General features: G+C 38.7%; 1 non-coding gene across 1 annotated transcript; it reads right to left on the reverse strand.

Annotated features, from left to right (window-relative positions):
- Positions 1 to 20,637: 20,637 nt before the first annotated feature.
- On the reverse strand, positions 20,638 to 20,745 carry LOC112767514 (small nucleolar RNA R71). The gene has a single exon (XR_003184957.1). It is a non-coding gene; the product is annotated as a small nucleolar RNA R71 (small nucleolar RNA).
- Between the last annotated feature and the right edge of the window lie 1,135 nt (positions 20,746 to 21,880).

Consider the following 21,880-nt stretch of genomic DNA (forward strand, 5'->3'; position numbering starts at 1 on the left):
AACTGAAATCACCTCATTTGAATCTCTGTAGCTCAAGTTATGGTCGATTGAGTGCGAAGAGGTCAGGCTTGACAACTTTACGGTTCCTTCATTTCTTCATGAGTTCTCCCACTTTGCATGCTTTTCTCCTCACTTCTTCCATCCAATACTTACTTTATGGACCTGAAATCACTCAACAAATATATCAAGGCATCGAATGGAATTAAAGTGAATTAAATTTAGCTATTTTAAGGCCTAAAAAGCATGTTTTCACATTTAAGCACAAATCAAGGGAGAGTTGCAAAACCATGCTATTTCATTGAATAAATGTGAGAAAAGTTGATAAAACCACCCAAATTAAGCATGAGATAAACCACGAAATTGGGGTTTATCATAGGTCAAGCATTAAAAGCCAAAAATGTATTATCACCCGTAACAAACTCACAATAACGTTTGTATTGACAATTATATTTAATTAATAAAATATTAGAAGGATTTTGTGAAAAACAGGCATTAGAGTAGAAGGATAGAATAATTAAGAATTCATAATGCTATACAGGCTTTTCACAAACACTTGGTATGCATGTAAAATATGTTAAGGAAAGTAAGAACTCTAACATGCATACAATCCAAAAATTAATGTTAATTGTCAAATCACTCTCTAATATATCCATAAGCACGAGTATAATAATATAAGACCAAAATAAAGCTCTAACACTAATATAAAAATTAACGCATAAAAAAAAAGAAAAGAATGGGAAAGAAACCATAAATAGCTAAGCATGAAAGAGAAATTGAAAAAGAAGAATAATAAATAAATGCAATAATTTAAAAGAGGAGAAGAGTAGGGGGGAGAAGAAAAGAAGTAGGAATGAAAAAGAATTAAGGTTGGGGGAGGGAGATTTGAAATCAGGCGGTGTGCTAATTGAATTGTGTGTCGCATGCGACGCGTACGCGTACAGCACGCGTACGCGTGGGTCGCATAAATTTCAAGTGACGCGTACGCGTCTGGCACGTGCACGCGTGGATTGCCACATTTTGAAAATGACACGCACGCATCATGGACGCGTACGCGTGGGTAAATTTATGCCTGTAGCACAAGTCCGGCGTGGGGGCAGCACAACTCTCTGTTCAGCACGCTATTGACACTGATTTTCATCCCCACGCGTACGCGTCGCTGACGCTTACACGTGGGTTGAACTTTTTGCAGGGGACGCCTACGCGTGAGGTACGCATACGCGTAGTGTGGCTTGTGCGCCACACACCCCTCCCGTGCGTCTCTCACGCAACTCTTTGTTCAGGTGCGCTTATGCAGACGACGTGCGCACGTCATGGACGCTTGCACGTCGATGCCACCTTTTTTTTAATTTATGCAGAATGCAGTATGCAGCTAATTTATGCAGAGATTATGAATGGATACTGAGAAAAACAAAATAAAATAAAGTTAAGAAGAAAACAAAACAAAATAAAACTAAGACTGAAAAAGAACGATCATACCATGGTGGGTTGTCCCCCACCTAGTGTAACGACCCAATTTTCAGTACACCTAGGACATTCCAGAAACTGAGTGCTACCAATTTGTCATCCTATATATTATCTATTATTTATTTTATGAGCCTGATTCGTTGTTAAAAGCGTAGTTAGTTAGCGAGGTACTTTCTTTTTTTGAAAACATTTGGATTAATAGACGGAATCATTCATAATCAACTCACAGCTGATAACAGATAAAACAGTTATAAGCAACCACACATAAATACATCACAAGTAGCTAGCAACATTCAGTTATCCAGCCTTTATTAGAGTATAGACCTTTAGTTAGAACACCCCTAGATATAGCTAAATAATATCTTTATACATATATATACATACAACATCCCAAGTCCTGACCTGTTCAAGAGGTCCCTAAGCTGGCACCTAGGCTAGCCTAGACTCTATACTCACCTAGTCCCTTTAAACTACTAAAGCGAGGGAAAGTACGTTCTAAGTCTTCACAACTCAAGTCAGGTGGAACGTCATCAAAAGATAGAACATCATCTGCTACTCCTCTACACGGTCAGACTTTTCCACAGGACGCCTCTCTGGTACCTCATGAAGTATCCACAAAATAGGAATCTCGTACACAGGATTTAGGTTAAAGTGCGCATACGAAGGGGTGAAGACGTTGGCTGGTCTCACAGTATTTACATATAATCAGAGAATGATATTCACCCTAGACTCAGAAGACTATCTAGAGCAGAATCCTCTTCTTGCGAACGGTCATCAGCGAACTATGGTAAGGTACTCTTACTTCCATCTGAAAGGGAGAAGGGAGAGAGAAGGGGTAAGAACTGGGGAGTTCTTAGTAGGGTCGGGGTTATTAGTTACGTTCATTAATTCTATGTTGTTTAGCAGACTATTAGCAGAATACAAGGAAGCAGTAATTAGAAAACACAGATAAGTAGAGAAGATAGAGAAAACAGATAGCAGAACACAAACAGAAGAATACAAGAAAATATCACAAGCGCAGAGAATGGAATACAAACAAGGAAAGCATACATTCATACCACAAACATAACAAAGGAAATGCGCAACCAAGTATGATGCATGTCTAGCCCTAGTGCAGGTAATGAGCTCATTTGTCGGTTACTAACCCGCTCCCAACGTTATCCAGCAACCTCTGTCTGGATAAGGCTTTCCTATTGGCTATACCCCTGTGTACAGGAAATAATCCCTCTGCCACCACAGGGTCCACTGCACGCAGGAAATAACACATCTGCCACTACAGGGATGTACGCCAACACACCTTCTGTATACAGGAAATAACCCCTCTGCCACTACAGAAATGGAACAAGTGGTCACGGTACTTCTGTAGCAGGAAATAACCCCTCTGCCTTACAGAAATAAAATATGGATCTGTACCGTAGGAAAGCGTTCTCAGTGATCACACCATTATCTATCTGACTGCCTCACTGCAGCAGATGATCATACAAGTATATCTGGAGTTGCCTTAACGCAACAAATGAATAAACACATCTCTTGGGTTGCCTCAAGCAAAAAATCATCACATAATCATTCTCATTATCATCATTCATCATCATTCTCATTATCATCATTCATCATCATTCTCATTATTCATCATCATTTTCACATTCTTATGCAGTTCCTCTTTCTTTCTCTGTTCAATCATACTGTACAAACTTTACATCTTTCACTTTTACAACATCTTAATTCAAACCATTTCTCCTTATCACATTACTCTTTTCTCTTTGTCTTTTTACTTTGCTCTGATTACTCTTTTCTCTGTATCCCTTTATTCTGCTCTGGTTACTCTGTTCTCTGTGTTTCTTTACTCTGCTCTGATTTCTCTATTTAACGTATGTATTTAAAGCTTATGTAAATTTCGGTATGAATAGTTAGTCTGTCCCAGGTATAGGTTCATTAAGTCTATACTAAAACAATTTAACTTTTCATATAACACCTAACCCTAGTCGCAACTCAAGTACTAACTAAGTTGTCCTAGTTCATTCACTAGTCTCTGTCTGTTTTTCTGTCATTAAAATTTTACAGACTTTTTCTTTGGTTTTTATCTTTTCTTTAACTTTTTATCTTTTCTTTATCTTTGCCTCACTAATATATTTTTACCACTCCCTAAGTGTTTTATGAAAGTAATTATGAGATTCTGTGCTTAAAGTTGTCTTTCTAAAGCTTTTACAAAAAACTGCCTTTTCTGTATTATTTTATTATTTTTATTAAAATTTTTAATTAAATATTATTATTTAATATTTTATTTTTTATTATTTTATCATTAAATTTTCGAAAATTAACTTACTTTTACTTTTAACCTTTAAAATTCACTTTTTACCACCCGTAACTTTTAATATTTCTACTTTTACCACCCTAACTTTCAGAAATTACTAAATAACCCCCCAAACACCAAATTAATTACTTCCTTGCCCTTTTATGAATCAAAAAGGTGTTCTTCATTGTTCTTCATCACACTCAAAGTGTTCTTCATGTTCTTCATAAATTCTTCAGATTCCTTCTCTGTTTTTACCCGTTTTTCAGTCTTTTCAGCAACCGATTTTTACTATAATTCATAATAAATTAGCAGCTACTAAAACCCCATCTTATCTACATGATTTCAACACAAATTGAATCTCAATTTAAGCTTAGGGTTTCATTTTTCTAGTTGCCCCAAGAACATGAACTTTAAAGCTTAAATTTCATCAAATTTCATCAAAATTTCACCAAATTTTCACCAAGAATCAATCATATAAGCAACAAATTTTTAGCACAGCCAATTTATACAACATTCACACAACTCAAACACAAATAATCAAGATTAATTTCGTGACACCCTACCTGGTTTTGCTGCTCCTAATTCGGTTAAACTTTTAGGTGGTCCTTAAGCACTTTTTCCTCCTAAATCACATCAAGAACAACTTTAAATCCAAAAACTCTCAACTGACCAAATCTCACTCAGTATGTTAGGAAGAGATATCTCACCTTAGACTTGCTGGAAATTCATGTTTCTTGGCCCTCAAGTCAAGTTAAGCATGATTCCTAAGGAAGAACATCAAGAAAACACATGTTTAAGCATGTTTCCTTGAAAACCGAATTGAAATAGGAGGGAGACAGCTATATCACCTTATTTCCATCCTTGATAAGTTACATGGTTATGTAGAGGAAGAAGAGAGGATCATTTTGGTGAAATCGGAGTTTTGATTTGAGTTTTAGTTCAGAAGAAATCAAGCTTTGAAGATTAAGTGTTCATGAAAGTTTCTCTCTTTTATCTCTTGTTATTTTCGGCCAAAATGATGAAATGAGACAGCCTTGGAGGTCTTGGGGGTGTAAGGTGAGTTGTGATTGGTTGGCTTAGAGGTGGATTAAAATAATATTAAAATATCTCTGGTGTACAACTACTAAAACTAGGTGTATCGGAACACTCGTAAAAACATCTCTAAAAATTATTTTCTGAGCTACTAGCATAAATGACACTAGTAAAATATTTATTATGAGAATAAAACATGTATAATGAGGCCTTAGCATTGCTAAATTCATCAGAGAGTGTTGGTGCTAAGCTGCACCAGTAAACCATAAACCCGGTTAAACCGATTTTTTATTTTTAACTAAAACTGACCAGGTAACCTTATAATATTATTCAAGAAGCTTATAAAACTAATATAATGATAATATCATCCTATTATCTCTCTTCTCTCATAAATCGAGTCCGGTTCGTCAAACTGAGACTATTTACAAAAAACCAAATCAAAACTTCTAACCGATACAGTTCAAAAACCAGGTTCTTCGTGACCGCGTTATCGAGCTTGTCTCGGAAAAGGTTCTAACTTAAAGATGACATAATGACAATGAGGATTGAGATACTTGATGATATATCAAAGGTTTTCCCCTTACTGATCTTCTGGAGAAATCCGTACTTTCAGAAAAGATTTCGCGTTCTCGAAAACCGGGGTTGTTACATTCTACCCTCCTAAAAGAAAATTTTGCCCTCAAAATTTCAGTTACCTGAGAATAGATGCGAGTAATCAGCTCTCATCTTATCTTCCAATTCCCAAGTGTGCTCTTCTTCTCCTCTTGGTTCCCATGCTACTTTGACTAAGCGAACAGTCTTGCCGCTTAGCTGCTTATCACTTCTTTCTACGATCTGAACTGGTGATGCTTGATATGTCAAATCATTTTATAACTGTACTGTTTCTGGTTGTGAAACGTGACTATCATCGGGAACATATTTCTTAAGTTGTGAGCCATAAAAAAACATCATAAAGGTTTGATAAATAAGGAGGAAGGGCTATTTGATAAGCTACTAGACCGACTCTTTTAAGTATTTGGAAAGGTTCTATGTATCGTGGGTTAAGCTTCTTAGTCTTAAGGGCTCTACCTACTCCAGTAATCGAAGTTACTTCTAGAAAGACATGATCTCCCTCACTAAATTCTAAGGGTCTACGTCTATTATCGGCAAAGCTCTTTTGACGGCTCTGTGCGGTCTGGATCTTCTGGCGAATCCCCTTTATCTTCTCAGTAGTTTCTTGCACTAAGTCTGGACCTAAGACACTAGCTTCTCCGTCATCATTCCAACACAATAGTGTCTGACAACTCCTTCCGTTGAGAGCTTCATATGGTGCCATCCCGATACTTTGTTGGTAACTGTTGTTGTAGACGAACTCGACCAATGGCAAATACCTATCCCAACTGCCCTGGTTATCCATCACACAAGATCTTAACATGTCTTCCAATGTTTGGATTGTTCGCTCTGATTGTCCGTCTATCTGAGGATGGTATGCTGTACTCATATGCAATTCTGTTCCTAAAGCTTTCTGGAAAGCTCCTCAGAATCTGGAAGTAAACCTCGGATCTCGATCTGAAACAATTGACGAAGGTATCCCGTGCAATTGTACGATTTCTTGAATATATAGCCGTGCTAGCCTTTCTAAAGTATAGTCAACTCGAATCGGGAGAAAATGTGTTGATTATGTTAACCTGTCCACAATCACCCAAATAGCATCGTGTCCTGCTGAGGTCCTTGGCAATCCCGTGACAAAATCCATAGTGATCTGCTCCTATTTTCATTATGGTATTTCCAAGGGTTGCAGGGTTCCTGACAGTTTCTGGTGTTCCACCTTCACCTTCTGGCAGGTTAAACATTTTGAGACATAATTAGCTACCTCTTTCTTCAAGCCCGGCTACCAGAACATTTGTTTCAAATCCTTGATACATATTTGTTACTCCAGGATGCATAGAAAATATACTTTGATGAGCTTCTGCAAGAATCCTTTGCCGCAAATCTCCAGAGCTAGGTACACAAATTTTGTTCTTATATCTCCAGAGGCTGCTATGATCTAGTCTTACAGCTTCTGGTTCCTCTACTTTTATCCGTCTCAGCATCGTCATCATTTCTGAATCCTGTGCTTGTGCTTGCTGAATCCTAATCTTAAAATCTGGTGTTATATGCAATTGGGCCAAATGGACTCCACTTGATGTCTCAGTCATAGCCAACTTAAGGTCCTCAAATTCCGCGAGTAACTTTTCTTCCTTTATCATCATTCAAGAGATATTCAAATTCTTCCTGCTCAAAGCGTCTGCCACCACGTTTGCTTTTCCTGGGTGATAACTTAACTTAAAATCATAGTCCTTCAGGAACTCCATCCACCTTCGCTGTCGCATATTAAGATCCTTCTGGTCAAAGATATACTTTAAACTTTTGTGGTTAGAGAAAACTTCTAGTTGAGCACCATACAAATAGTGTCTCCAGATCTTCAGAGCAAACACTACTGCAGCCAACTCCAAGTCATGCGTCGGATAATTTCGTTCATGAGGTCTTAGCTGCCGGGAAGCATAAGCCACCACTTCCAAGTCCTTTATGAGAGGCGTCACAGTATACTTCAAAAGGTTTCTACGGGTCGGGTAGTACTAATACAGGTGCAGTTGTTAACTTCTCCTTAAGCATCTTGAAACTTTTATCACACTCAGCCGTTCAAACGAACGAAACTTCCTTTCGTGTAAGGTAAGTCAGAGGTAAGGCTATCTATGAAAACCCTTTAATAAACCTCCGGTAATATCCAGCAAGTCCGAGAAAACTCCGAACTTCTGTAACGGTCGTAGGTGGTTCCCATTGTACTACTGCTTCAATTTTTGAAGGATCCACTGCAATTCCTCCCTGTGCTATAACATGTCCCAAAAATGCCACCTTCTCTGTCCAAAACTCACACTTTGATAGTTTAGCATATAACTTCTGAGTCCTTACTATCTGCAATACAGTCCTTAGATGCTCTTCATGCTCTCTTTTTGTCTTCGAATAGATGAGAATATCGTCTATGAAGACTACTATGAACTGATCAAGGTACGGACGGAAAATACGATTCATGTAATCCATGAAAATCGTAGGAGCATTAGTTAGTCCAAACGACATAACCGTATACTCATAGTGACCATATCGAGTTCTAAATGCAGTCTTCGGTATATCTGACTCTTTCACTCGAATCTAGTGATAGCCCGATCACAAATCAATCTTTGAAAACACAGTTGCACCTTTTAACTGATCCATCAAATCATCTATTCGTGGAAGTGGGTACTTGTTCTTGATAGTGACTTTATTTAACTGTTGGTAATCTACACAAAGTCACATTCCACCATCCTTCTTCTTTACTAGCAACACTGGAGCTCCCCAAGGTGATGCGTTGGGACGAATAAATTTTTTTCCAAGTAGCTCATCCAACTGCTTCTTCAACTCTGCAAGTTCCAGTGGTGACATCCGGTACAGTGCTATGGAAATCGGTCCGGTTCCAAGTACAAGTTCAATACTGAATTCTATCTCTCGCTGAGGAGGAAACTCAGGTATGTCGTCCAGGAAAATATTAGGAAATTCCTTCACCACTTGGATTCATTCTAAGCTTAGTTCACTATCATTCGAGCTAGCTGCTAACAGAACGTACCCCTCACAATCACTCCCGTCTAATGCAACTCTTACAGAATTTCGATATAAAGTATGAGACAAAAATGGTTTAATATCTAAACTATCAGACGGAATAACAGCAGTTCTTTCATAGCAATCAAGGAAAACATGATACTTAGATAACCAATCTAACCCTAGAATAACTTCTAAACCACATAGAGGCAAATAGATTAGATCATGTATAAAAGTTCTGTTCCTAATAGTGAATAGTACTTGCAGGCACACTAAACTAGTCAAAGCATTTTGGAATGCAGGTGTATGGACAATCAGATCAAAGTTCAACTCAGAAAAATCTAGTCCCAACTCACGAGCAACAGTTAAAGAAACAAAGGAATGTGATGCACCCGAGTCATACAGTACAGTTAGAAATCGATCTTTGACAATACACTGACCTTGGATCAGGGCGTCTGATTGCATAGCATCATCAGCAGTCATGGCAAACACTCGACCTTGTTGCTGGGTTCGCACTAGATTCCGAAAAAACTTTCTTGGGTACATCCTAGCTGTGTGTCCAGATTCCTCACAAGTAAAATAAGCGTTCGTTCCTTACAGCATCCAAATATAAACCATGGAGATCATAACAGCTATGAGGATAGCTGTGCCTCGCATCGATTCGTCATTCGGAACTCGATTAAACTATGTCTATTCGCAGTCATTAAGGTCGTATCCGCACCAAACAATCAACATTAAGGTGATCAGTCTTAATATTTCAAGTAAGGCACGAACATTCCCAAAATGAGCACTCATAGACATTCATGCCAAATGTATCTTAAAGATACCCTAATGGCGTGAGACACTCAAGCAGAGTATGCAATGAAGCATAGTCAGTACACTCCCCAGGCTCTACTGGGAACGAACTGCTCTGATACCAAATTGTAACGACCCAATTTTCAGTACGCCTAGGACATACCAGAAACTGAGTGCTGCCAATTTGTCATCCTATATATTATCTATTATTTATTATATGAGCGTGATTCGTTGTTAAAAGCGTAGTTAGTTAGCGAGGTACTTTCTTTTTTTGAAAATATTTGGATTAATAGACGGAATCATTCATAATCAACTCACAGCTGATAACAGATAAAACAGTTATAAGCAATCATACATAAATACATCACAAGTAGCTAGCAACATTCAGTTATCCAGCCTTTATTAGAGTATAGACTTTTAGTTAGAACACCACTTCCTTCATGGCTGGATTTAGCCGCCTCTGTGGTTGAACCACTGGCTTGGCATCATCCTCCAATAGGATTTTGTGCATGCATCTTGCTGGGCTAATGCCCTTAAGGTCACTTATGGACCACCCAAGAGCTGTCTTGTGTGTCCTTAGCACTTGAATTAGTGCTTTCTCTTCCTGTGGATTTAAAGCAGAGCTTATGATCACTGGAAAAGTGTCATCCTCTCCCAGAAATGCATATTTCAGGGATGGTGGTAGTGGTTTGAGCTCTGGTTTAGGAGGTTTCTCCTCTTTCTGGGGGATTTTTAGAGGTTCTTTTATTTCCTCTGGTTCCTCCAAATCAGGCTGAACATCTTTAAAGATGTCCTCTAGCTCTGATTTAAGACTCTCAGTCATATTGATCTCTTCCACTAAAGTGCAGAAAGAGGTCACTAAGTTACTGGAGGCTGGGATTATTTATCCTATTTCTGATAGCCCCTAGGTGAGCCCTGTCCAAGTTGTCCCCAAGAAGGGAGGCATGATAGTGGTTCATAATGAAAAGAATGAACTGGTTCCCACAAGAACAGTTACAGTGTGGCGTATGTGTATTGACTACAGAAGGCTCAATACAGCAACCAGAAAGGATAATTTTCCTTTACCATTCATAGACCAGATGCTAGAGAGACTAGCAGGTCATGAATATTACTGCTTTTTGGATGGCTATTCAGGCTACAACCAAATTGCAGTGGATCCTCAAGACCAAGAGAAAACAGCATTCACATGTCCATCTGGAGTATTTGCTTACAGAAGAATGCCTTTTGGTCTGTGCAATGCACCTGCAACCTTTCAGAGGTGCATGCTCTCTATCTTCTCTGATATGGTAGAGAAGTTCCTGGAAGTCTTCATAGATGACTTCTCAGTATTTGGAGACTCATTCAGCTCCTGTCTTGATCATCTAGCACTTGTCTTGAAAAGGTGCCAAGAGACTAACCTGGTCTTAAACTGGGAAAAATGTCACTTTATGGTGACTGAAGGAATTGTCCTTGGGCACAAAATTTCAAGTAAGGGGATAGAGGTGGATCAAGCCAAGGTAGAGGTAATTGAGAAATTACCACCACCTGCCAATGTTAAGGCAATCAGAAGCTTTCTGGGGCATGCAGGATTCTATAGGAGGTTCATAAAGGATTTTTCAAAAATTGCAAAACCTCTAAGCAACCTGCTAGCTGCTGACATGCCATTTGTGTTTGACACAGAGTGTCTGCAGGTGTTTGAGACCCTGAAAGCCAAGCTGGTCACAGCACCAGTTATCTCTGCACCTGACTGGACATCACCATTCGAATTAATGTGTGATGCCAGTGACCATGCCATTGGTGCAGTGTTGGGACAAAGGCATAACAAGCTTCTGCATGTTATTTACTATGCCAGTCATGTTCTAAATGATGCACAGAAGAATTACACAACCACAGAAAAGGAATTACTTGCAGTGGTTTATGCCATTGACAAGTTTATATCCTATTTAGTAGGTTCAAAAGTGATTGTGTATACTGACCATGCTGCTCTTAAATATCTACTCACAAAGCAGGATTCAAAACCCAGGCTCATAAGATGGGTGTTGCTTCTGCAAGAGTTTGATATAGAAATAAGAGATAGAAAAGAGACAGAGAACCAGGTAGCTGATCACCTGTCTTGGATAGAACCAGTAGCAGGGGCGTCCCTCCCTCCTACTGAGATCTCTGAGACCTTTCCGGATGAGCAACTTTTTGCCATTCCGGAAGAACCATGGTTTGCAGACATTGCAAATTATAAAGATGTGAGGTTCATACCCCAGGAGTACAGCAGGGTACAAAAGAAAAAGCTAATTTCTGATGCAAAGTACTACTTATGGGATGAACCATATCTCTTTGAGAGATGTGCAGACGGAATGATCCACAGATGCGTCCCTAGAGAGGAGGCACAAAAGATCATGTGGCATTACCATGGATCACAGTATGGAGGATATTTCGGAAGTGAGCGAACAGCCACTAAAGTCCTCCAATGTGGCTTCTATTGGCCTACTCTCTATAGAGATGCCCGAGAGTTTGTGCGTAACTGTGACAGTTGCCAAAGAGCTGGTAACTTGCCTCATGGTTATGCCATGCCTCAACAAGGGATCTTAGAGATTGAGTTGTTTGATGTATGGGGTATTGACTTCATGGGTCCTTTCCCACCATCATACTCAAACACTTACATTTTGGTGGCAGTAGACGACGTATCTAAATGGGTGGAGGCAATTGCCGCACCCACTAATGATACCAGGACTGTGCTGAAGTTCCTCTAGAAACATATTTTCAGCAGATTTGGTGTTCCCAGAGTACTAATCAATGATGGGGGCACCCATTTCTGCAATAAACAGCTTTACTCTGCTATGGTTCGATATGAAATTAGCCACAAAGTAGCAACTCCGTATCATCCACAGACAAATGGGCAGGCTCTAGTCTCTAACAAAGAACTAAAGAGAATCCTAGAACGGACTGTAATTGCACGTAAAAAGGATTGGGCAAAGAGCTTGGATGATGCTCTGTGGGCATACAGAACATCATTCAAGACTCCTATAGGCATGTGTATGGCAAGGCCTGTCATCTGCCCGTGGAACTGGAACATAAAGCCTACTGGGCAACCAGATTCCTAAACCTGGATACTAAGTTAGCTGGAGAGAAAAGATTGCTCCAACTAAATGAGCTAGAGGAATCCAGACTCAATGCTTTTGAAAATGCAAAAGTTTATAAGGAAAAAGCAAAAAAGTGACATGACAAGAAATTGTCATCTAGAGTCTTTGAGCCAGGACAAAAAGTTCTGCTGTTCAACTCTAGACTCAGATTATTCCCTGGGAAATTAAAATCCTGGTGGAGGGGACCATATGTGATTACAGGTGTGTCACCATATGGATATGTTGAGCTTTAGGATATTGATTCTGACAAAAAGTTCATTGTTAATGGACAGAGAATCAAACATTATCTTGAAAGCAATTTTGAGCAAGAATGCTCAAAACTGAGACTAGAATAAAACTCAGTCAAGGTCCAGCTAAAGACAATAAAGAAGCCCTTGTTGGGAGGTAACCCAATTTTATTATATCTATTTATTTTCTATTGTTATTTTATGTTTTCTGTAGGTTGATGATCATGTAGAGTCATAAAAACAACTGAAAAAGTAAAAACAGAATGAAAAACAGCAAAAAAAATAGCACACCCTGGAGGAGAAACTTACTGGCGTTTAAATGCCAGTAAAGGCAGCAGAATGGGCGTTAAACGCCTAGTCTGGCACCATTCTGGGCGTTTAACGCCAGAAATGGGCAGCAACCTGGCGCTTAACGCCAGGATTAGCAGCAATGGGCGTTTTGCACGCCTAACAGGTGCAGGGATGAGAAATCCTTGACACCTCAGGATCTGTGGACCCCACAGGATCCCCACCAACCTCAACTCACTCTCTCCCTTCACCAAACCACTTTCCCTCCCAAACCCACCCATACATGGCCAAAACCCAACCCTCTCTCCACCCCTATATAAACTCATCTTCACTCCTTCATTTTCACACATCCTACACACTACTCCACCCACATTAGCCGAAACCTTCACTACCCTCCATCTCCTCCATTTCTTCTTCTTCTCCTCTTTTCTTTCTTCTTTTGCTCGAGGACGAGCAAACCTTCTAAGTTTGGTGTGGTAAAAGCGTTGCTTTTTATTTTTCCATAACCATTTATGGCACCAAAGGCCGGAGAAACCTCTAGAAAGAGGAAAGGGAAGGCAAAAGCTTCCACCTTTGAGTCATGGGAGATGGAGAGATTCATCTCAAAGGTCCATCAAGACCATTTCTATGAAGTTGTGGCCAAGACTCCTCATTGAAGAGGACAAGCCCATCACTAAGAAAAGGATGGAGCAAACAAGAGAGCCCACTCATGGACCTCACCAAGAGCATGAGTAAATTCCTCATCATGAAATCCCTGAGATGCCTCAAGGGATGCATTTTCCTCCATAAAACTAATGGGAGAAAATTAACCCCTCCCTAAGAGAATTAAGTTCCAATATGGGACAACTAAGGGCGGAGCACCATGAGCATTCCATCTTCCTCCATGAAATTAGAGAAAACTAAAGAACCCTGAGGGAGGAGCAACAAAGGCAAGGAAGAGACATTGAGGAGCTCAAGCACTCCATAAGATCTTCAAGAGGAAGAACAAGCCGCCATCACTAAGGTGGACCCGTTCTTTAATCTCCTTGCTCTTATTTTTCTGTTTTTCGAATTATATGCTTTATGTTCTATCTATGTTTGTGTCTTTATTACATGATCATTAGTGTCTTAGTGTCTATGCCTTAAAGCTATGAATGTCCTATGAATCCATCACCTTTCTTAAATGAAAAATGTTTTAATCACAAAAGAACAAGAAGTACATGAATTTCAAATTTTAAAACAGTTTAATTCTTTTGATGTGGTGGCAATACTCTTGTTTTCTGAATAAATGCTTGAACAGTGCATATTTTTGAATTTGGTTGTTTATGAATGTTAAAATTGTTGGCTCTTGAAAGAATGATAGAAAAAGGAGAAATGTTATGTGGTAATCTGAAAAATCATAAAATTGATTCTTGAAGCAAGAAAAAGCAGGGAATAGAAAGCTTGCAAAAAAAAAGAGAGAGAAAAAAAAGAAAAAAAGAAAGAAAAAGAAAAAAAAAAGCAAACAGAAAAAGCCAATAGCCCTTTAAACCAAAAGGCAAGAGTAATAAAAAGCATCCAAGGCTTTGAGCATCAGTGGATAGGAGGGCCCACAGGAATAAAATCCTGGCCTAAGCGGCTAAACCAAGCTGTCCCTAACCATGTGCTTGTGGCGTGAAGTTGTCAAGTGAAAACTTGAGACTGAGCGGTTAAAAGTCGTTGTCCAAAGCAAAAAGAGTGTGCTTAAGAGCTATGGACACCTCTAATTGGGGACTCTAGCAAAGTTGAGTCACAATCTGAAAAGGTTCACCCAGTTATGTGTCTGTGGCATTTATGTATCCGGTGGTAATACTAGAAAACAAAATGCTTAGGGTCACGGCCAAGACTCATAAAGTAGCTGTGTTCAATAATCAACATACTTAACTAGGAGAATCAATAACACTATCTGGATTCTGAGTTCCTATAGAAGCCAATCATTCTGAACTTCAAAGGATAAAGTGAGATGCCAAAACTGTTCAGAGGCAAAAAGCTAAAAGCCCCGCTCATCTAATTAATACTGATCTTCATAGATGTTTTTAGAATTCATTGTATATTCTCTTCTTTTTATCCTATTTGATTTTCATTTGCTTGGGGACAAGCAACAATTTAAGTTTGGTGTTGTGATGAGCGGATAATTTATACGCTTTTTGGTATTGTTTTTAGTATGTTTTTAGTATATTTTAATTAGTTTTTATTATATTTTTATTAGTTTTTATTTAAAATTCACTTTTCTGGACTTTACTATGAGTTTGTGTGTTTTTCTGTGATTTCAGGTATTTTCTGGCTGAAATTGAGAGACCTGAGCAAAAATCTTATTCAGAGGCTGAAAAAGAACTGCAGATGCTGTTGGATTCTGACCTCCCTGCACTCGAAGTGGACTTTCTGGAGCTACAGAAGCCCAATTGGCGCGCTCTCAATTGCGTTGGAAAGTAGACATCTTGGGCTTCCCAGCAATCTATAATAATCCATACTTTGCCCGAGATTTGATGGCCCAAATAGGCGTTCCAAGTCAGCTCAAGAATTCTGGCGTTTAACGCCGGAACTGGCATAAAAATTGGGGTTAAACGCCCAAACTGGCACAAAAGCTGGCGTTTAACTCCAAGAAAAGTCTCTACACATGAAAGCTTCAATGCTCAGCCCAAGCACACACCAAGTGGGCCCCGGAGGTAGATTTTTACACTAAACACCCTAGCTTACTCATTTTCTGTAACCCTAGGTCACCAGTTTACTGTAAAAACAACTTTTAGTGATTCATCTTGTACCTCATGACACTTTACACGTTTCATATTGTATCTTCTACGGCATGAGTCTCTAAACCCTATTGTTGGGGGTGAGGAGCTCTGCTGTTCTTCATGAATTAATGCAATTACTACTGTTTTCCATTCTATCACGCTTGCTTCTATTCTAAAATATTCATTCGCACCTCAACCTGATGAATATGATGATCCATGACACTCATCATCATTCTCACCTATGAACGCGTGCCTGACAACCACCTCCGTTCTACCTTAGATTGAATGCATATCTCTTAGCCTCATGATTCAGATCAGAGTCTTCGTGGTATAAACTAGAATTATTGGCGGCCATTACTGAGATCCGGAACGTCTAAACCTTGTCTGTGGTATTTTGAGTAGGATCTGGGAAGGGATGGTTGTGACGAGCTTCAAACTCGCAATTGTTGGGCGTGTGACAGACGCAAAAGGATCAATGGATCCTATTCCAGCATGATCGAGAACCGACAGATGATTAGCCGTGCGGTGATAGCGCATTTGGAACGTTTTCACTGAGAGGACGGGAAGTAGCCATAGACAACGGTGATGCCCAACATAAAGCTTGCCATGGAAGGAGCCTTGCGTGCATGAAGAAGAAGATAGTAGGAAAGAAGAGATTCAGAAGACAAAGCATCTCTAAAGCCTCAACCTGTTCTTCATTATTGCATAACAAGTATTTATTTCATGTTCTTTTACTTTTTACAATTAAATCTGAGAATTATTGATATCCTGACTAAGAGTTACAAGATAACCATAGCTTGCTTCAAGCCGACAATCTCCGTGGGATCGACCCTTACTCACGTAAGGTATTACTTGGAAGACCCAGTGCACTTGCTGGTTAGTTGTGCGGAGTTGTAAAAGTGTGATTGTAATTTCATGCACCAAGGAGAAACTGATGCTATTGCTCATAAGGGGAAAACTGATGATGTTGCTCATAAGAGAGGACTTATTCTGTCCAAGTGGTGGCAGGGGAAGCTGTGGCTGATTTTTCTCAGGGTCTGCATGCGAAACTCTCCCTAACAAAGTCGTCAGTTTCATCTCCTTGCACTTGATTGTAATGCTAATTGGTCCATGATGAGCGGATAGTTTATACGCTTTTTGGCATTATTTTTAGTATGTTTTTAGTAGGATCTAGTTACTTTTAGGGATGTTTTCATTAGTTTTTATATTAAATTCACATTTCTGGACTTTACTATGAGTTTGTGTGTTTTTCTATAATTTCAGGTATTTTCTGGCTGAAATTGAGGGACTTGAGCAAAAATCAGATTCAGAGGTTGAAGAAGGACTGCTGATGCTGTTGGATTCTGACCTCCCTGCACTCAAAGTGGATTTTCTGGAGCTACAAAACTCGAAATGGTGCGCTTCCAATTGCGTTGGAAAGTAGACATCCAGGGCTTTCCCGCAATATATAATAGTCCATACTTTGCCCAAGTTTAGAAGATGAAAACTGGCGTTCAACGCCAGTTCTCTACCCAATTCTGGCGTCCAGCGCCAGAAACAAGTTGCAAAGTGGAGTTCAACGCCCAAACTGGCACCAAAACTGGTGTTCAACTCCAGGAATGACCTCTACACGTGTAACACTCAAGCTCAGCCCAAGCACACACCAAGTGGGCCCCGGAAGTGGATTTATGCATCAATTACTTACTTCTGTAAACCCTAGTAGCTAGTTTATTATAAATAGGACCTTTTACTATTGTATTAGACATCCTGGATTGTATTTTGATCCTGTGATCACGTTTTGGGGGCTGGCCATCTCGGCCATGCCTGGACCTTTCACTTATGTAATTTTAACGGTAGAGTTTCTACACTCCATAGATTAAGGTGTAGAGCTCTGCTGTTCCTCAAAGATTAATGCAAAGTACTACTGTTTTCTATTCAATTCATCTTATTTCGCTTCCAAGATATTCATTCGCACTTCACCCTGAATGTGATGAACGTGACAATCATCATCATTCCCTATGAATGCGTGCCTGACAACCACTTCCGTTCTACATTAGATTGAATGAGTATCTCTTAGATCTCTTAATCGGAATCTTCGTGGTGTAAGCTAGAATGATGGCGGCATTCAAGAGAATCCGAAAAGTCTAAACCTTGTCTGTGGTATTCCGAGTAGGATTCAATGATTGAATGACTGTGACGAGCTTCAAACTTGCGATTGCTGGGCGTAGTGACAGACGCAAAAGGATAGTAAATCCTATTCCAACATGATCGAGAACCGACAGATGAATAGCCGTGCCGTGACAGGGTGCGTTGACCATTTTCACTGAGAGGATAAGATGAAACCATTGACAAGGGTGATGCCTCCAGACGATTAGCCGTGCCGTGACAGGGCATTTGGATCATTTTCCCAAAAGAATACCGAAAGTAGCCATTGACAGTGGTGATGTATCACATAAAGCCAGCCATGGAAAGGAGTAAGACTGATTGGATGAAGATAGCAGGAAAGCAGACGTTCAGAGGAACGAAAGCATCTCTACTCGCTCATCTGAAATTCTCACTAATGATTTACATAAGTATTTCTATCTCTATTTTATTAATTATTATTCGAAAACTCCATTACTATTTTATATCCGCCTGACTGAGATTTACAAGTTGACCATAGCTTGCTTCATACCAACAATCTCCGTGGGATTCGACCCTTACTCACGTAAGGTATTACTTGGACGACCCAGTGCACTTGCTGGTTAGCTGTGTGAAGTTGTGAACCATGGTATTGGCATCATGTTTTTGGCGCCATTACCAGGGAAAGAAAGAGCGATGAATTCTACATAATCGAAGTGTAATCACAATTTCTGCGCACCAAGTTTTTGGCGCCGTTGCCGGGGATTGTTCGAGTTTGGACAACTGACGGTTCATCTTGTTGCTCAGATTAGGTAATTTTCTTTTTTTTTATTTTCAAAAATATTTTTCAAAAATCTTTCAAAAAATTTCTCATCTGTTTTCGAAAAATAAAAAATAAAATAAAATAAAAATGTTTTCAAAAATATATTTTTCTTCAGAATTTTTAAGAATGAATTCTAGTGTTTCATAAAGCATGTTGAAGCCTGGCTGGCTGTAAAGCCACGACTGTAAGGTATGTCAGGCGTGTCATGTTTGAATTACACTCATATTTTTACTAAAGCTTGGCTGGCTATTAAGCCATGCCTGACCCTTTGATTGGAGCTTTAGACTAAAGAGCATAAGATTCCTGGAATTCATATTAAAAATTTTGGAATCCTTATTTTTTTCTTTTTCAATATAATTTTCGACAAAAAAAAAATAAATACAAAAAAATTATAAAATCATAAAAATCAAAAATATTTTGTGTTTCTTGTTTGAGTCTTGAGTCATGTTATAAGTTTGGTGTCAATTTCATGTGCATCTTACATTTTTCAAAAATTCTCATGCATTCATAGTGTTCTTCATGATCTTCAAGTTGTTCTTGGTAAGTCTTCTTGTTTGATCTTTGCATTTGCATGTTGTGTGTCTTTTCTTGTTTTTCATATGCATTCTTGAATTCTTAGTGTCTAAGCATTAAAGAATTCTAAGTTTGGTGTCTTGCATGTTTCCTTTGCATTAAAAATTTTTCAAAAATAAGTTCTTGATGTTCATCTTGATCTTCATAGTGTTCTTGGTGTTCATCTTGACATTCATAGCATTCTTGCATGCATCACATGTTTTGATCTAAAATTCTCATGCATTGCATCATTTTCTTGTTTTTCTCTCTCATCATAAAAATTCAAAAATCAAAAAAAAAATATCTTTCCCTCTTTTCTCTCATAATTTCGAAAATTAGATTTGACTTTTTCAAAAAATTTTAAAATCTAGTTGTTTTTATGAGTCAAATCAAATTTTCAATTTAAAAATCTTATCTTTTTCAAAATCTTTTTCAAAAATCAAATCTTTTTCAAATTTCTTAGTTATTTTCGAAAATTTCAAAAATATTTTTCAAAAATCTTTTTCTTATTTTTGTATCAAAATTTTCGAAAATAACAATAACAATTAATGTTTTGATTCAAAAATTTCAAGTTTGTTACTTTCTTGTTAAGAAAGATTCAAACTTTAAGTTTTAGAATCATATCTTGTGATTTCTTGTGAATCAAGTCATTAATTGTGATTTTAAAAAAATCAAATCTTTTTCAAAAACTAATTTCTATCATATCTTTTCAAAAATATCTTCTTATCTTACCTTTTTCAAAAATTTGATTTCAAAATATCTTTTCTAACTTCCTAACTTCTTATCTTTTCAAAATTTGTTTCAACTAACTAACTAACTTTTTGTTTGTTTCTTATCTTTTTCAAAACTACCTAACTAACTCTCTCTCTCCAATTTTCGAAAATATCTCCCCCTTTTCCAAAACTTCTTTTTTATTAACTAATTATTTTAAATCTTATTTTAATTTTCAAAAATCACTAACCATTTTTCAAAAACAATTTTCGAAAATTCCCTCTCTCTCTTTTCTTCTCCTTTTCTTCCATTCACCTAAAGGGAACCTCTATACTTGGGTAAAAAGGATCCCTATTATTATTATTTTTCTGTGCCCTCTTCTTTGTCATATGAGCAGGAGCAAGGACAAGAACATCCTTGTTGAAGCAGATCCAGAACATGGATTCTGAAGAGGAAACTAAGAGAAGCTAAATTACAACTATCCAGCAAGCACCTGTCAGAAATTTTCGAACAGAAAGAGGAGATGGCAGCCGAAAATAATAATAATGCAAGGAGGATGCTTGGTGACTTTACTGCACCTAATTCCAATTTACATGGAAGAAGCATCTCCATTCCTACCATTGGAGCAAACAACTTTGAGCTGAAACCTCAATTAGTTTCTCTGATGCAGCAGAACTGCAAGTTTTATGGACTTCCATCTGAAGATGCTTTTCAGTTCCTAACTGAATTCTTGCAGATCTGTGATACTGTTAAGACTAATAGAGTAGATCCTGAAGTCTATAGGCTCATGCTTTTCCCTTTTGCTGTAAGAGACAGAGCTAGAATATGGTTGGACTCTCAACCTAAAGATAGCCTGAACTCTTGGGATAAGCTGGTCACGGCTTTCTTAGCCAAGTTCTTTCCTCCTCAAAAGCTGAGCAAGCTTAGAGTGGATGTCCAAACCTTCAAACAAAAAGATGGTGAATCCCTCTATGAAGCTTGGGAAAGATACAAACAGTTGACCAAAAAGTGTCCTTCTGACATGCTTTCAGAATGGACCATCCTGGATATATTCTATGATGGTTTATCTGAGCTATCAAAGATGTCATTGGACACTTCTGCAGGTGGATCCATTCACCTAAAGAAAACGCCTGCAGAAGCTCAAGAACTCATTGACATGGTTGCAAATAACCAGTTTATGTACACTTCTGAGAGGAATCCTGTGAGTAATGGGACGCCTATGAAGAAGGGAGTTCTTGAAGTTGATACTCTAAATGCCATATTAGCTCAGAATAAAATATTGACTCAGCAAGTCAATATGATTTCTCAGAGTCTGAATGGAATGCAAGCTGCATCCAACAGTACTCAAGAGGCTTCTCCTGAAGAAGAAGCTTATGATCCTGAAAACCCTACAATAGCAGAGGTAAATTACATGGGTGAACCTTATGGAAACACCTATAATCCATCATGGAGAAATCATCCAAATCTCTCATGGAAGGATCAAAGGCCTCAACAAGGCTTTAATAATGGTGGAAGAAACAGGTTTAGCAATAGCAAGCCTTTTCCGTCATCCACTCAGTAACCGACAGAGAATTCTGAGCGAAATCCATCTAGCTTAGCAAATTTAGTCTCTGATCTATCTAAGGCCACTGTGAGTTTCATGAATGAAACAAGGTCTTCCATTAGAAATTTGGAAGCACAAGTGGGCCAGCTGAGTAAAAGGATCACTGAAATCCCTCCTAGTACTCTCCCAAGCAATACAGAAGAGAATCCAAAAGGAGAGTGCAAGGCCATTGACATAACCAAAATGGCCAAACCCAAAGAGGGAGAGGAGGACGTAAATCCCAAGGAGGAAGACCTCCGGGGACGTCCAGTGATCAATAAGGAGCTTCCCTCTGAGGAACCAAAGGACTCTGAGGCTCATCTAGAGACCATAGAGATTCCATTGATCCTCCTTATGCCCTTCATGAGCTCTGATGAGTATTCCTCTTCTGAAGAGAATGAGGATGTTACTGAAGAGCAAACTGCCAAGTTTCTTGGTGCAATCATGAAGCTGAATGCCAAATTATTTGGTATTGAAACTTGGGAAGATGAACCTCCCTTGTTCATCAATGAACTAAGTGATCTGGATCAACTGACATTGCCTCAGAAGAGACAGGATCTTGGAAAGTTCATAATACCTT

The sequence above is a fragment of the Arachis hypogaea genome, chromosome 17 (genome assembly GCF_003086295.3).
Source record: "Arachis hypogaea cultivar Tifrunner chromosome 17, arahy.Tifrunner.gnm2.J5K5, whole genome shotgun sequence".
NCBI classification, from domain to species: Eukaryota; Viridiplantae; Streptophyta; class Magnoliopsida; order Fabales; family Fabaceae; genus Arachis; species Arachis hypogaea.